At 30.5% G+C, this 15,799-nt stretch overlaps 1 long non-coding RNA gene across 2 annotated transcripts; it reads left to right on the plus strand.

Annotated features, from left to right (window-relative positions):
• The first annotated feature begins 5,063 nt into the window (after window positions 1–5,063).
• LOC107629931 (uncharacterized) lies at window positions 5,064–9,593 on the plus strand. Of its 2 annotated transcripts, XR_015907039.1 has the most exons (9): window positions 5,064–5,430; window positions 5,926–6,094; window positions 6,491–6,544; window positions 6,754–6,824; window positions 7,275–7,324; window positions 7,704–7,804; window positions 8,187–8,248; window positions 8,992–9,058; window positions 9,283–9,593. It is a non-coding gene; the product is annotated as an uncharacterized LOC107629931 (long non-coding RNA). The 2 variants fall into 2 exon arrangements; XR_015907040.1 differs by lacking the exon at window positions 7,275–7,324 and having other exon boundaries at window positions 5,088–5,430.
• The last annotated feature ends 6,206 nt before the right edge of the window (window positions 9,594–15,799 follow it).

The following is a 15,799-nucleotide window of genomic DNA, read 5'->3' on the forward strand; positions in this document are numbered from 1 at the left end:
ATAAACCACACCTAAAGAGAAAGTTTTAATTTAATGCAAGCTACTCTAGAACACACTCGGCGCCTCCATAAGTTGACAAATCAAATCCATACTTAAAAAAAAATATGCCCTTATATTAGGTTCCTGTGACCTAAACACTTAGCTGCTCTTAAAATATATATTATTAAATCCATAAGTTGACAAATCAAATCCATATTATTATTATATTTTTTATAATAAAAATTTGATAAAAATTAATAAAATATATATTTTTTATTTTTTATTATTTTTTATCAAAAAATATATAATATATTAATTTAATATTTTTAAATATATTATTTTTATTCATATATTATCTGTTAAATATAATTTTATTTTTTTATATCTCTCTCTTAGAATCACGTGTCTGTATAAGGGAATACAACCTTAGATTACATGAAACCAAGTTCCCAAGTCCCAAGTACTTTGAGCCAATAGCTGATAACAATACTTAATTGATTAGTTTTTTTTGTTGTTGGATAATGTCGCATTACTTTCAAATAACTAGACGACAAATCTCACACACAACAAAATAAACAAATAAAAAAGACCAGGTTAATTTAAAATATTTTATTTTGTGTGGAGAATTCTCATCTTACCCAACTAATATCTGGGCCAGAAACAAATAGTGTCAACTTTTATAATCCAGATGCAATAGTAGTTTCTATTATGCTCTCTAATATACTCTATTATGCTCTCTAATATACTCTGACCATAGTCAAAATGGTTAGTATTTTTGATAATCCATAATTACATATTTGGAAGGGTTATTGCTGGGATCTAGCCCATCATCAATGTTGGTTAGAAGGACAGGTGTGAAACAGAATTTTAGTTAGTTATAAACAAATTTCATCCATTAAAATATATTCTAATAAAGTCATATTAATTAGCTATTTAAAACAAATATATGTATGTATTGCATGTGAGTTAGAATCTAAAGGTGAATACTTTTTAACTTTTGAATGTCCAAACTCAATGTATGCATGTTGTCCATGCTGTAAATTAATATTACTCACACAGACCAAATCAAAATGGGAAGAATGAGAAGCCAGAATCTTAGTCAAATAAAGTAGTCATATATCAAAGGCAACAAAACAAAGCCTTTCCTTTAACACCAGCCAAGGCAAACAAACAAGTAAACAAACACAATCTAACATATATCATATTTAAACATCCTTCCTTGTCAGAAAAATTCAAAAGGGAAACAAAAACTGCATATGTTATGTTGTTTTCATGTTAAGCACTAAGCAGTAATAGAGAGTAAAAAGAATAATAATTCATTTTATTATTATTATTATTATTATTATAATAATAATAATAATAATAATAATAATAATAATAATAATAAAGTTATGAGTTTTTGTTTTGATGTTTGCATATTTTTGTGCCCATTTCACAATAAAAACAAAGAGATATCCCAATGATATCTTCCACCGAGTGTATAGGAAACACACATAATTGCACCCAACACCAAACCATAGAAACCTGAGCTCCAAAAACCTTTCTTTTCTTTAATTTCATTGTTTTTTACTGCCTCTTTCAGCTACCCTTTTTTCCATTATATATACCCATCAATCTCCAAAAACCTTTCAGATAGAAAGAGTTCAAACCTAAATTCACTACGAAATCAATTGACTACCTAACCACCTAATTCAACTAAGCTAACCTAATCAAACAGCAACCTAATCAACTAATACTAACATGGAGTTTAAACCAAATTTTGAGTTAACTAAAATTAAGTTTTTTGGTACAAGAACATTAGAAGGGGGAAACAATTAAACAGAAAAAGCTGGAATCAAAGGAAAGAAGAATAATTGGAAGTTTGTGCTTTTAGAAACTCACAGCAATGCCTTTTAAATTGAACAACTTCTCTTTTTTGTTGAATTCTAGCATAAGCTCAGCAAGTTGAGGAACATAGTGTCCTGAAGATAAATTGCAAACATGTTTTAATATAAATATAATCAATTATGCAGGAACCAATTTACATAAAGAACAAATGGGAGGAAAATTTACCAGCATAGCTTTCTCCTATTATGAACAAACTTCTGTTTCTGTAGTGTGGGAACTTTACAAACCAGTTTTGCAAGAATATTAAGTTATCCCTACTATAAAGTGAAAGAATAAATCAGAAAACAAAGCAATCTTTAAAGGTGAAAATTCTCTGTAAATTTTGTAAAGTAACATTTGATACTATCTCAAGATGTAGGCATGGCATAACTGTAAAGTATGACAGAATATAATGCAATACACATTACAGGGAACTTTGAGCAAAAGGGACATGGCAGAGTTTTGCAAAATTAGAATAATGGAAACACTACTTCTTCTTTTTTTTCCTTTTAAATTATAAACTTACACTTCATTCCCTTTCAGATAAAAACCTATTTTATTTTGTCCAATCGTTACTTAGAAGATACTTCAACCTAAAGTAGAAGATTGAATGTTACCTAGAGGATTTTGCTGTGAATCAGACTTGCTCTTGTGACAGGAAGCTCGCGGTGAAACTGAACGGGGCACAGCTCAACGGCGGACTCCACCCGTCGTAACGGCGGCAGGGGCTTCCCCTGGCGGTGGCTCAGACGGCAGCAGCAGCCGTAGCAGAGCTTCAACGGTGGCGGTGACGGCACTGGAGGCGGTGACGGATGGACACGAGCTCAGCTATTGACCCCTCTCTCTCTCATCTTCGTGCACTTTCTCTCTCTCTCTTCGAAGTTCCATGGTGGCTGGATAGCGGAGGAGCGCGACACCTACTCTTCTTCCTCGTGGTGACAAGAAGCTCGCGGTGAGACGCGCTAGAGGAGCTCAGTGACGCTAGGGTTTCTACCTTCTTCGATCATGGGGGCTGTGATGAAGTAGGGGTTGGGAGGAAGGTGAACGACAATGGTAGGGGCTGGGAGGAAGGGTAACGACGTACGATGGAGAGGGTTGGGAGGAGCTCGGCGAAGGTGGGGGCTGGCTTGAAGGAAAACGGTGAGAATAGGGTGGGGTGGGGGGGCTGTCACGAAGTGATGATAGGGTTTTTTTTTTTTCTAAGTTACTAATTAGGAGGGAATGGGGATTTGGTTGGGAGGGAGGGGAATTTTGGGATTTGGGGGGGGGGGGGGGGGCTAAAACGACGGCGTTTATGGAGGGAAGAGTATCTATGGTCACCTCCAAAAACCGTGACCATAGATATCTTTAGGCCACTTTCTAAAACCGTGACCATAGACACTTTTAGGTCACCCTTTCGAAAAATCGTGACCATAGATCCTTTTTGGTCATTGTAAAAAACCGTGACCATAGATCCCTTTAGGTCACTTCTAAAACCGTGACCATAGACCCTTTTAGGCCACCCAACAAAACCGTGACCATAGACCACTTTAGGCCACCTCCCAAAACCGTGACCATAGACCCCTTTAAATCACCCTTTTTTGAAAAACCGTGACCATAGACCCTTTTTGGTCACCGTAAAAAACCGTGGCCATAGACGCTTTTAGGTCACCCCTAAAACCGTGACCATAGACCCTTTTAGGTCACCCCACAAAACCGTGACCATAGACTACTTTAGGTCACCCCCAAAACCGTGACCATAGGTACCCTATGGTCACCCTTTTTGTGAAAACCCTGACCATAGACCATTTTTGGTCACTGTAAAAAACCGTGACCATAGACCCCTTTAGGTCACCCCTCAAAACCGTGACCATAGACCCTTTTAGGCCACCCTTTTTTAGAAAACCGTGACCATAGGTACCCTATGGTCACCCTTTCTGTAAAAACCGTGACCATAGCTTTTTTTTTTTGTCACGGTCAAAAACTGTGACCATAGACCCTCTATGGTCACGGTTTTTTACCGTAACCAAAAAAACCGTGGCCATAGACCCAAAATGTTGTAGTGGACTAACCCACAGCAACAACTCCCTTGGTTACACCCACTCTTCTTGGGAAAAAACCTGAAGGCCCAACAACGGCACTAACAGGATACTGTACAGCGAGAACCCCGTTCTAAATGGCGCTATACAGCCGGCTCACCCAGCCCTTGAATGAGCCTCCCCAACTTCCTGAGAGCTACCTGCTTTCAGCCATACAGAGACAACACGTGTTCACAGCAGATTCAATAAAAATAAAAATCTGTAAATCTGTATAAAGATGCATCTTTACAGTAGATCGACCCTTTCTAATTATATTAGATTATGGGATGGGATGGGATGGGAATATTATAGAGGTTAGTGTTAGTTTACTCCTTTTCTTGTTTTTTTTTTCATTTTTTTAATATCAGTTTTATTAGGGATAAAAGATTTAAAACAAATTTAATGAGAGTAAATTGAGACTGGAGGACTAGAATTGAGTAGTATTATATTTGATAATCAGATATTGGAATTAAAATTTCAATTTTAAAACACAAAATTTCAGTTCTTTCAATATCTTTAGAAAGTGCTAAAATTTATAAAGATGAAGACTGAAATTTTAATAATATTTTTTTAAAAATATTTTTATTTATATTTTTTAATTTTCAAATTTTTTTCTTAAATTTTTTATATTTATTTTAAATTAAATATAATACTAACTACTAAGACATAATTCAATCTAATATATTTTATACCAAATACAATATAAAAATTTAATCTAGTCTCTATCAATTTTTATCTTTATTCTAAATGCAACCTAAAAGCGAGTTTATTTATAAAATTTTATGTAAGGTTGTTATTTTCAAAATATCATTTGATTATTTATTTTTCTTTCATCATCATCAATAAATTTTACCTTTTTCTTTTGGATTAAAATAGAAGACAATATTTAGTTTTAGCGACAAAATTTTAGCGGCAATAATACAATAGCAACAATTTTTTTAATTTAATTTATGTTTTTGTGGCTATTATATATTTGCCATCAATATTATATATTATAATGGTAATTATTATTATTGCCACTAAAAATATAAAAAAAATATTTTTAATAAAAAAATTTTAGTGGCAATAGTATTATAGCCAGTATTATTTTTATTAAAATAGTTTTTTTTCACATCAGTTGGTCAATTGGCAAATAGAGAAGAAATGTCACCAAAAAAACACGAAAAGTCACCAAAGCTTAGAGGCAATGAGTGCGAGAAATAGAGATTTAGAGGGAAGGGAGAGCTCCTCGCCAAAACCCTAAGCTCGATGTCGCCGTTATCACCGCCGTCGCCACCTTAGGTCATCTCCTTTTTGCTGTTGCCATAAAGCTTCCGGGATCAAGCGAAGGCACCTCCTCTGCCAATGCATTCCAAATCAGGTAGCAATTTCCAAGCCTTTTCTGTCAACACATTTCCTCCGAGAACGACGTTGTCGCTGCATTCGCTTCCTCTCTGCGAACAATTGTTGCTGCTCTTCTGTTTCTCTTTGGTGGCCAAACTCGTTGCTCAGCTTGCTCTCCGTCGCCGCCATTTGAACTTTGAAGTAGGTAACGATCGCCAATTCTCCCTCTGGGCTTCTTTTTCTTTTTATTTGTACTGGTAATTGTAACTAATTCATAATTTATTGCTTACTGTAATTGCAATTAACTGCATTTTGTTTGTAATTTATACATTGTCGATTCCTGTAATTCTATTTGCAATTGTTGAATTTTCTTTTTAATCAATTAATTATTTGGTTTGAATATTCGGTCTTTCTTGCCAAAAATCTGGTAAATTATGTTGTCATGTACTAATAATATTCATTCCTTCAAATTCATCTTCTCTTCTACAATTTTGTGTTTGACCTCCTCTGTAAATTAGGAGATATGGTGTTGCTATGCTAATTTTGATGAGAAAGAGAAAATGGGTTGATAAATATTTGTAAATCTGGAATGTGATATAGTAAGAATGATATTTATTTGATATCATTTTGTATAGATATTCCATTATTTTTTTTTTATCAATATAATTCATTGATTAGGAATTGCTTTAATTTGCTATAGGTTTTGTTACTTTCCATGTTGCCACAGCTTCAATATAGTGAAATGCCTTCTTTTTTCTTTAACCATGAGGAAGATCCTGATTTTCTTCAAATGCTAAGGGATCAGTTTTCTAACATTGAAAAAAGCTGATTGGGTCCTTTGCAATAGCTTCTACGAGCTGGAAAAACAGGTAATTAATTAGCAGTTCATCAAGTTTTGGATGTTTTCAGTGTTTTATATAACACAAATTAAATTGTGATATAGCATCCTAAACTTGTTAAATATTCTCATAAATTTTTCACAATATCGCTGCAAAATAAATGTGTCTTTTTTGTATTATAATTTTTATCTGAAAATCATCTTTGTCGTTTCAAAATTTTAGTTCTCCAGGATACCAAAAAATGATTGCTAGTTTGCTATAGGTTTAGAGATGAGGCTATGTATGGGTTTTCTGCCTTCATATAGCCATGTTTCTTTATGCAAAAATTTTTGTAGTTCAATGTTTTCTCCTGGTTACTAATACTATATTTCATGTTTTCGGCTTTCAATATTGGCAACTCATAGTTATTGTTTGGGTTTTCTCCAGAATGATCTTGTCCATGGATGGGGAATGGATATGAAACTAGGATATTGTGCACAGGTGAGCACAACACAACTTCTTACTCGAGTCAATTCCAAAATCACCATCATAAATCCATTCAATTCATTTGATATATCATCTTCATTAGGCTGACGTGCACTTAATTTGTATGTTCTTGTTTCATTCTTAATATTTTTTGCAAGACAAGTATAGCTAATAAAGTCAATGTGATTTTTCCATTTCATTTATTATTATTTTTATTTTCTTAGCACTGAAATTCAACCTAAATCAATTCATTCGCTTACCCGGCCAATTCCCAGCACATCCAATGTGATAAAAGGTAAGTTACCAAGACCCAGCTAAATTCTCTGTATTTCTGATATTTCATATCTTGGATTGTTATTAATTCTCGGGGTTTTTTAGAACACTTACATAAAAAATTGTTCTCTTTTTGAAGCTAATCAATTTATTAGTAGAAGATTATGAACTGCATTTTCAATTTTCATATTTAAATTTGAGGCTAAAACCTATTTAATCAAACATAAGTGCATATAACAGAAAAAACAATGTCATAATTTCATGACATGTTATACATTTTTCTCGCTCTCTCTGTTCTGTTTCAATAATCGAATTGGGAAGCATACTCCACTTCGTTGAGGATAAGACCATTCTCATCACTGGAGTCACTGGCTTCCTTGCCAAAAGTACATATATTATTCTCCCTTTCAATGTATAATTCATTCATATTACTAAATGTATTTATGTGTTTGGTTTTGTAACATAAAAATAGTTAAGGTAGAGAAGATACCGGTGGAAAAGATACAAATTTTGCAAAACGAGGTACTATTAATACTTACTTAGTCTGTTACACTTGCTTGCTTTTCCAAGTAATACTATTAATTGTTGCAGATATCATAGGCAAGGACTTGTTTAGATTGCTAAAGGAAAACTTAGGTCCAAACTTCAATTCCTTTATAGCACAAAAATTGACACTCGTCCAAGGGATATTTCTCGCCAAGATTTGGGTTTAGACTCTCATTCTATTTTCAAGCAACAAATTTATAACCAAACACATGCTATTATTAATTTAGCTGCAACTATCAACGTTGATGAAAGCTACATAGTACATATATATATATATATATATATATATATTCATTCTGATGATCTTTTTAATTTTCTTTTAATATAAAATTAATAAATTAATATTATATTACAGGTATGATATATCGTTGGGCCTAAATACCTTTGGAGTTAAGCACATCATAAACTTGTTCAAAAAATGCACTAAACTCAAAGTGTGTGTACCTATATCAACAGGTTTGTATATATATATATATATATATATATATGATTAGCTACTAATCTGGCTATTAAAATGAGACAAGGAGTGAAGCCATGTTCCAAGATTTGTATCAAGTATTTTAATTTTTTGCTTGAAAAGGGGCATTGACTGTTGTGAATATCCAAGAAACCAAGAGTGGTGCCAAGCTCCAAGATTTGTTTATTGTAATAGTAGTATTTTAGTAGGTTGCAAATCTTTGCCATGCCATAATTAGCTGCAGTAGTATGGTACTTCTAGAAAATTTACTTTGGGTCAAAGTAACAAAATATTTAAGTACTGTGTTTGAAAATTTAATTAGAATTTTTGAATTTATTACTACAAGCTTGATTATAATATCTTCTAGTGTTCTTCTCACAGAGGTCACCATTGCCTTCTTCTTTTTCACCGTCGTATGCCGTATCATACGTGCCAAAGATTTGGTACTCTTCTGTTTCTCTTGAGACTTAATTCTAATTGTATATGCAATCAGTGTTTGTACTATATTGTTCATGTTCTATTGTCTTAAAATTGTAAAGAGGACTACATTGATGTGTTACAGTCCAAACATGTATATACTGATTATAATTTAGCATGTACAAAACACCAAAATGCATGCTAGATTTTATCATAGGCACATCAATGTGTTTGTAGTATTCAGAATTTTTTTTGAAAACTGTTTTAAGATTGAAAATGTTTAATTGCCTGAAACTTGTGACTAATCTAGTGGAGTTAGGAGTGTTAATAAATGTTTGTTGTTACACTTAGTCAAAGTTTCAAACCAAAAGCATAGCTATACTCTGGTCAAAAGTTTAGGTCCTTTCACAATAAATTTGGATAGAATTTATGTACATGGATTATTTTTGTAGAATTTAATTTGGAAGGTTTACTACTTGAGTCTCCCAACATCTTTTAAACTCGCTCTACATAGTTTTTTTTTTTACTTTGCCTTTCAATCTCTATTCTTATAGAGTCTTAGGTGGTGTCAGGATGTGATTCTTTTAGTAGTCTCTATAAAGGCATTTTCTCCTTTTCTTCTCTGTTCTGTAATCTGTAATACTCCTCTCTCACTCGAACACGCTTGGCACTGTTGTCATGTTTATATTGAATATATATGAGTGCTGCCGATATGTTTTTCTTGGTCTTTATTGTCTGTTACTTGTTGCTCTATGCCCTTCTAAATCAGGAAAATGTCAACACAAGACATCCTCAGTTGTATGAGTCCAAATTGTACAGGATTCTCCAAGGAAGAAGTAAGGACTGTTGTCTTACATCTTTATTTCATTAGTGCATTTTTCTGAGCCGCTCTCTTTTAATCTGCAAAACATATTTATTATATAAGTTCATAAATTTAATATTGTCACATTAAACTTTAACTTCAAACATAATCTCCTCAATTTTTCTTGCTCCATTAGTTGGTTGCTTTCTGTTATAACTTCTAAGCCTTGGTTTTGTGCTATCTGGTTCATGGTTCAAGTTTCCGAGATAGAAGATATGAATATAAAGGCCTTAATAAGGTTTGGAAGGGAAAACTGTCAGAAGCCAAGGCCAGTGAAAATCCTATGAAGATCCAGGAAGCACAAGTATGGATTATATTTATAAGCTTGTTCATGGTCTAGGTTACTATGGTCAATACATTTTTATGTTGGGTTTCATTTTGTTTGATTATGTTGTGATCCAGGACATGGTTGTATTTATGATTTATTGCAACTTGCTCACAAGTGTATACTTAAGAGAAATTTGTATATCAATATTTTGAGTTTAATGAAATATCTCATTTTGTAGTAATTAATTTCAGTATAATAATAATAATAATAATAATAATAATAATAATAATAATAATAATAAGAAGAAGAAGAAGAAGAAGAAGAAGAAGGGATAAGTACTGTTTTGGTCCCTAAGATTGAGCATAAAAATCGAAACCGTCCCTCATCTAATTTTCGATTTAGAATCGTCCTTAACGTTTTTTTTCGTATTAAAATTGTCCTTTTTATTTTTTTTGGACAAAAATACCCTCACCACTACCAACATAATTACTTCCTCCACCACCACCACCAACACCACTGCCACAACCTCCACCAACACCACCAGCACCACCAACACCACCACCAACGCCGCCGCCGTCCCCCTCCCTGCCTCCCCTTCCCCCCACTCCCCACCCCCACCCCCACCCCCACCCCACGTCCCCTCCCCCTCCCCCTCCCCGTTTTCCCTTCCCCGCACCCGCACCCCCACCCCGCGTCCCCACCCCCTCCCCGTCTCCCCTTCCCCCAACCCCTCACCTCCACCTCCACCTCCACCAAAGAAGCAGAAACAGAAAGCAGAAAATCAACAAATCCAACACAAATTTAACACAAGCAGAAACAGAAAGCAACAAATCAACAAATCCAACACAAAGCCAAATTAACAAATTCAAGCACAAAGAAGCAGATGCAGAAGGTGAATGGCGGCGGCGGCTGGGTGGTTCCTTTCCCCCACCCCCAACGCGGTGGCAGGAGCATGCATGAACGGCGACGTCTTCCTCTGGTCGTGGTTCCGGCGGCGGCTCGTGGGCGGACCAGTGATGGTGGCGGCGGCGGTTCTTTTTCCCCCGCCCCCAACGGGTTTCCTTTGCCCCCCCCCAAAACGTGTTTTTTATTATTTTTTTAAATTTTATTTTTTTATTAAAAAGGACGATTTTAATACAAAAAAAAAGTTAATGACGATTTTAATTCGAAAATTACAAGAGGGACGATTTCGATTCTGGACCAAAACTTTAGGGACCAAAACCATACTTACCCCTAATAATAATAATAATTGGTGATAGAAATAATTGAGATTCTAGAAAAAAAAGGTAGTTCGTTGTTTCTAAAAAATGAGTATAATATAAATAAAAAAAATTTTAAGATTTTAGGGGCAATACTAATGGCAACTAAAAGTAAATAACATTACAATTTTAGAATTATTTTTAGTGGCCATATAAATTGTCGGTAAAATGGGTTTTGGCGGCAATAGTAATGGCCGCTAAAAATGAATAACATTGCAATTTTAGAATTACTTTTGGTGGCCATATAAATTGCCAAGAAAATGGCTGCTAATAGTTATATACTTTTTGCGGCTATTAAAAAGGTCTTTACCGGCAAATGTTATAATTGCCGCTAAAACCTTTTAGCGGCGAAGTATAAGACGGCTAATGTCTAATTGTCACTAAAAACAAAATAAATTACCACTAAAAATAATTTTTCTTGTAGCGTTTTATCTCATGTATTAATTAATGTATTGTATAAATTATATGGATCCTTTTTATTGTAGAATCTTTATCCAATTAAAAATTTAATAAATGGTAAAATTTGGTCATGGTAAAATGTGTTCTAATTTCTTAACAAATATCCAAATACTATATTAAATATTACAAATTCAATAGGTAACTAAATTAAAAATTCTCAAATTTAAAACATAGATAACGTATTTATTTTAATGAGTTACCGGACAATTTTTTATTGAATAACTAATTTAAGTACGAACTAAAAAAATATTACTACAAATATTATCCAATTGCAATAACCGTGATATACATAACATCATTTAGTGATAAGAAACAAATTTTAATTAAATTACAGTAACTAGATAATAAACTTTTGATGATAAAATTTTTTTATCAAATTAAAATTTAATAATGTATAAAATATAACATAAACACCAAAAAAAAAAAACAAAATAAATTACAATGAATAAACTAATTTTTAAAAATATTTCTGCAATTTTAATGGACAAAATCCTCGTTATATCGTTAATTTGTCATAATAAATTTTAAAAATTAAATTAAAAATATTATAAATTAATAGACGACATTCAAAATTGTTAAAGAAATACAATAAAAGCATTATCATTTTGAAAATATTCTTTGTATATTTCAGCATAGTTGAGAATAAAAATCTATTCTATCGAATATCTCACCTCATATATTACCTAAAACTTTAAACTATGACAATTTTATATTACCTATTTATTGTGTGCTTTTATAATTTAACATTTTAAAAGTTTTTTTATAGTAATTTTAATTTCAATAAAATATGATATAAATAAGATCACATCAATATTAAAATAAAAAAATACTTAGCTAATAAATTTGAAAGGTAAATAATATATTAATAAAAAAATAAAATTAATTTCTTAAAAATAATAAAAAGTGGCTGAACAGAGCTGCTAGTATTAATAATACCAATAATAACTAAACTTCTAATTTTAATTTTTTGTATATATAGAATCAAGAATTATTTTTTGTTCTCTTGACAGATAATTTTTCGCAGGTAGACGTTTTGGCGGTTTTACTCAGTTCACTATTGTTAGTCGTTCATGAATGAATAGAAAATATAATTATTTATTATTCAAATAATGATGGTCAATTAATAATCTTTGTTTTGATTTTCCTTTACTTATAAAAAACAATCAAAAATAAAAAAAGAGAGTGGTGAAAATGACGAAAGTTAACAATAAAATAGTGGTTATGTAGACAAAATGATGAAATTATACTTCGATTACAAAAAACAAAAACAAAAAAAATTATATAAAAATGACATTGTAAAAGTTATTTTATAAATTTATTTTTTGTGGTTATTTTTGTTTGTGGAGAGGTGATTTTTTATTGATGAATGACTAATCGCGCAAATAATTTTCATAGGTAAAGTTGGACAACAACTTATTTTATGAATGAGTTATTTCAGGAGAGATCGGATGCAATTTATAGGAGTTTTAAAATACACTATGATAAAATAATATATGTAGATTTTAATAGAAAAATTTTTAAATTTTTAGAAATTTTTATAAGAGATTTTAATTACTTAAAGTATGATTTTGATTTCTATCTATTATAAATTTTATGATGTCTATAATTATAATATTTGTCGTAGTTATGAACTTTTACCGCTAAAATTTCAAAAAAGTAACATTATGAAAAGTGTGATTAAATTAAAAGGTGATGTGGTGTTATATATATTTTAAATAATGAAAAATTAATCATATTATTGTACATTAAAAATTAGTCACTAAATTAGTTATTTATATTAAAATATATATTAAAATATAAAATATTTATTAAAAATAAATAAAATAATACATATATTTAAATTTAAATATATAATAACTAATTTAATAATTAATTTTCATGTATATATAATATTTTTTTTTATAAACAAGCAATGTGACCTTAGACACTAGCTATATAATCAATTAATCATAGACGTCATAAAAATCATCTCTATAACAGGACAACTTAAATTTCCTTCATCAATTCAATCACATGTATTATTTAATCCAAACAAAGTACTATGAAACAAATTATGAAAATAATGAATGGACAACGGACGATGTAACTAATGAACTAAACTAAAAAATTGAAACAAACCTGCTATTGAGTATTTTTTTTATTATTAGTTAGTTGTTAATTAACATTAAGTTGTCAATTACGAATAAGGACAAAAAGTTACAATGTACCTTTTTTTGTTTCGAAAAGGAAAAGAAGTAAAAAGACTGTGCGTTTGTATGAGATTGGAACAAAATTATATCGGTATAATTTTAATTTTTAAGCAGTAAAATAGTGCTATAAAATAAGGTGAATGCTATGGTGTTAAAAATATGGTGTCTAACTTACTAAAAAAAGTAAAGAAGTAATATTTAATAAATTTTAAATATTTTACTTTTACTTTACACATTTTATTTTTTACTTATAAAAACAAGTTAGATAATTTAGACACCATAATGAAAGGCACCATAGAAACTACCATAAAATAATACTACAAGTATACAAATTCAATATAAACTGTTTAATAATAATGACTGTTAATCTGTCATAGATTACCGACGAAAATATTGTAATAATGAAAAGACTAAGAGATATAAAGCTGATAGCATGAATTAATCACGTTCTTAATTAATCTAAGCAAAAAAGCATAGCCACGTGGCGAAGCATTTGTCATCGTCGCAGGTGGCACGATTCCACTGCAAATTCCAAAAGAAACCAAACAACTCGTTGCAAATGTACCCGACTTTCTTAGATCATTGTTCATTCATTCATTGCCCATGCCACTCGTCCTGTGTGATTTGTGCGTTTATATAACTTTGCCAGCATTTCTAATTATATCAGATTATGGGATTGGATGGGATGGGAATATTATAGAGGTTAGTGTTAGTTTGCTCCTTTTCTTGTTTTTTTTTTTTTCATTTTTTTAATATCAGTTTTATTAGGGATAAAAGATTTAAAACAAATTTGAATGAGAGTAAATTGAGACTCGAGGACTAGAATTGAGTAGTATATTTGATAATGGATATTGGAATTAAAATTTTAATTTTAAAATACAAAATTTCAGTTTTTTCAATATCTTTAGAAAGTACTAAAATTTTTAAACATAAAGACTGAAATTTTAATAATATTTTTTAAAAATATTTTTATTTTTATTTTTTAAATTTTTTTTTATTTTTTATATTTATTTTAAATTAAATATAATACTAACTACTGAGACATAATTCAATCTAATATATTTTATACTAAATACAATACAAAAATTTATTCTAATCTCTATCAATTTTTATCTTTATTCTAAATACAACCTAAAAGCGAGTTTATTTATAAAATTTTATGTAAGGTTGTTTTTTTCAAAATATCATTTGATTATTTATTTTTCTTACATCATCATCAATAAATTTTACCTTTTTCTTTTGGATTAAAATAGATGACAATAAGTATATTATTTTAGATTTGTTAGCAACAATTTTATTTCTTTCATCAAGCGTGTATTATTATGCTACAAGCACTAATTATTACCAATAATAAAATGTTTTAATACATTTTTATACTAAACTTATTTTAATATAATCAAATTTTAATTCTAAAAAAACAGAAAACAAATTTATATTTTTTAGACAAGTATTTCATATTAGATATAATCACATTCAATATTAAGTAGCACATTAAGTTAATAAGCCAATACAAAATTACTTAATTTAATATTCAAAGTCAAACACAAGTAAATTACAAATCATTTAAATAGAAAAAGAAATACCAAATATTGTGTGTTTACAAAATTTTAACCTAAGATCCCAAATGGACATATTAATTAATAGGGCTTCATGTTTGAGCCTAATAAAAACCCGCAACAAAAGAAGTGAGTACAATGAATTATTGTTCCAAACAAAAGCCAATTCAAAAAAGGCCCATATCTTAAATAATAATTCAAGTATTACATAAATTACTGTTTTAATCTCTAAAAGGCCCACTAGTTGAAATTAACATTTTTTCTTCCAAAAATATTTTTTTCCCGTTATGATTTTTTTAGTTAGCAATAAAAATCTTATTTATAGTAGTCATAATAGTAATTTTAGTGATTTGAGAGAGAAAATAACAAAAAATAAAAAAATAAAAAGAAAATAATAGAGAAATAATTTTGACTAGAGACTACAAAAAAAAAAAAAAAACATATAAGATGTTTGAGATAAAAATATTACGTTTCAAATATTAGAAATGAAATTAGGGTTTAGCACAAATGTTAGAGATCAAATAATACTTTATCTAAAAAATAGCTTAATTATATTTTTTAATCAACTGCAACTTGCTAACACCACATTGAACGCTTTGTAGCATAGTTATCAAATTCGGTTCGACTCAATCAATTGAATTAAGCAACATCCACGTAGATCTTAGCAAAAACAATCTGGTACCTACACCAAGGAACCTGTCGAGTAGGATTTAAAAAAAAAAGGCATGTAATTCTTAAAGAAATAGAGACATCCACAATTGCAACACAAGAAAACTCAAAAAATATATAAAGAAACTTTCATTTTTTATGAAAACGAAACATGATGCTGCTTAACAGAAGAAAAATCCACTTAGATATTGGCAAAAACAAACAGGTACCTACACCAAGAAACATGTCGAGAAATATTTAAGAAAAAAAGTCATGCAATTCTTAAAGAAATAAAGACATCCACAATTGTAACATAAGAAAACTCAAAAAATATAT

Source organism: Arachis ipaensis, chromosome B3, assembly GCF_059453495.1.
Source record: "Arachis ipaensis isolate K30076 ecotype BB chromosome B3, ASM5945349v1, whole genome shotgun sequence".
NCBI classification, from domain to species: domain Eukaryota; kingdom Viridiplantae; phylum Streptophyta; class Magnoliopsida; order Fabales; family Fabaceae; genus Arachis; species Arachis ipaensis.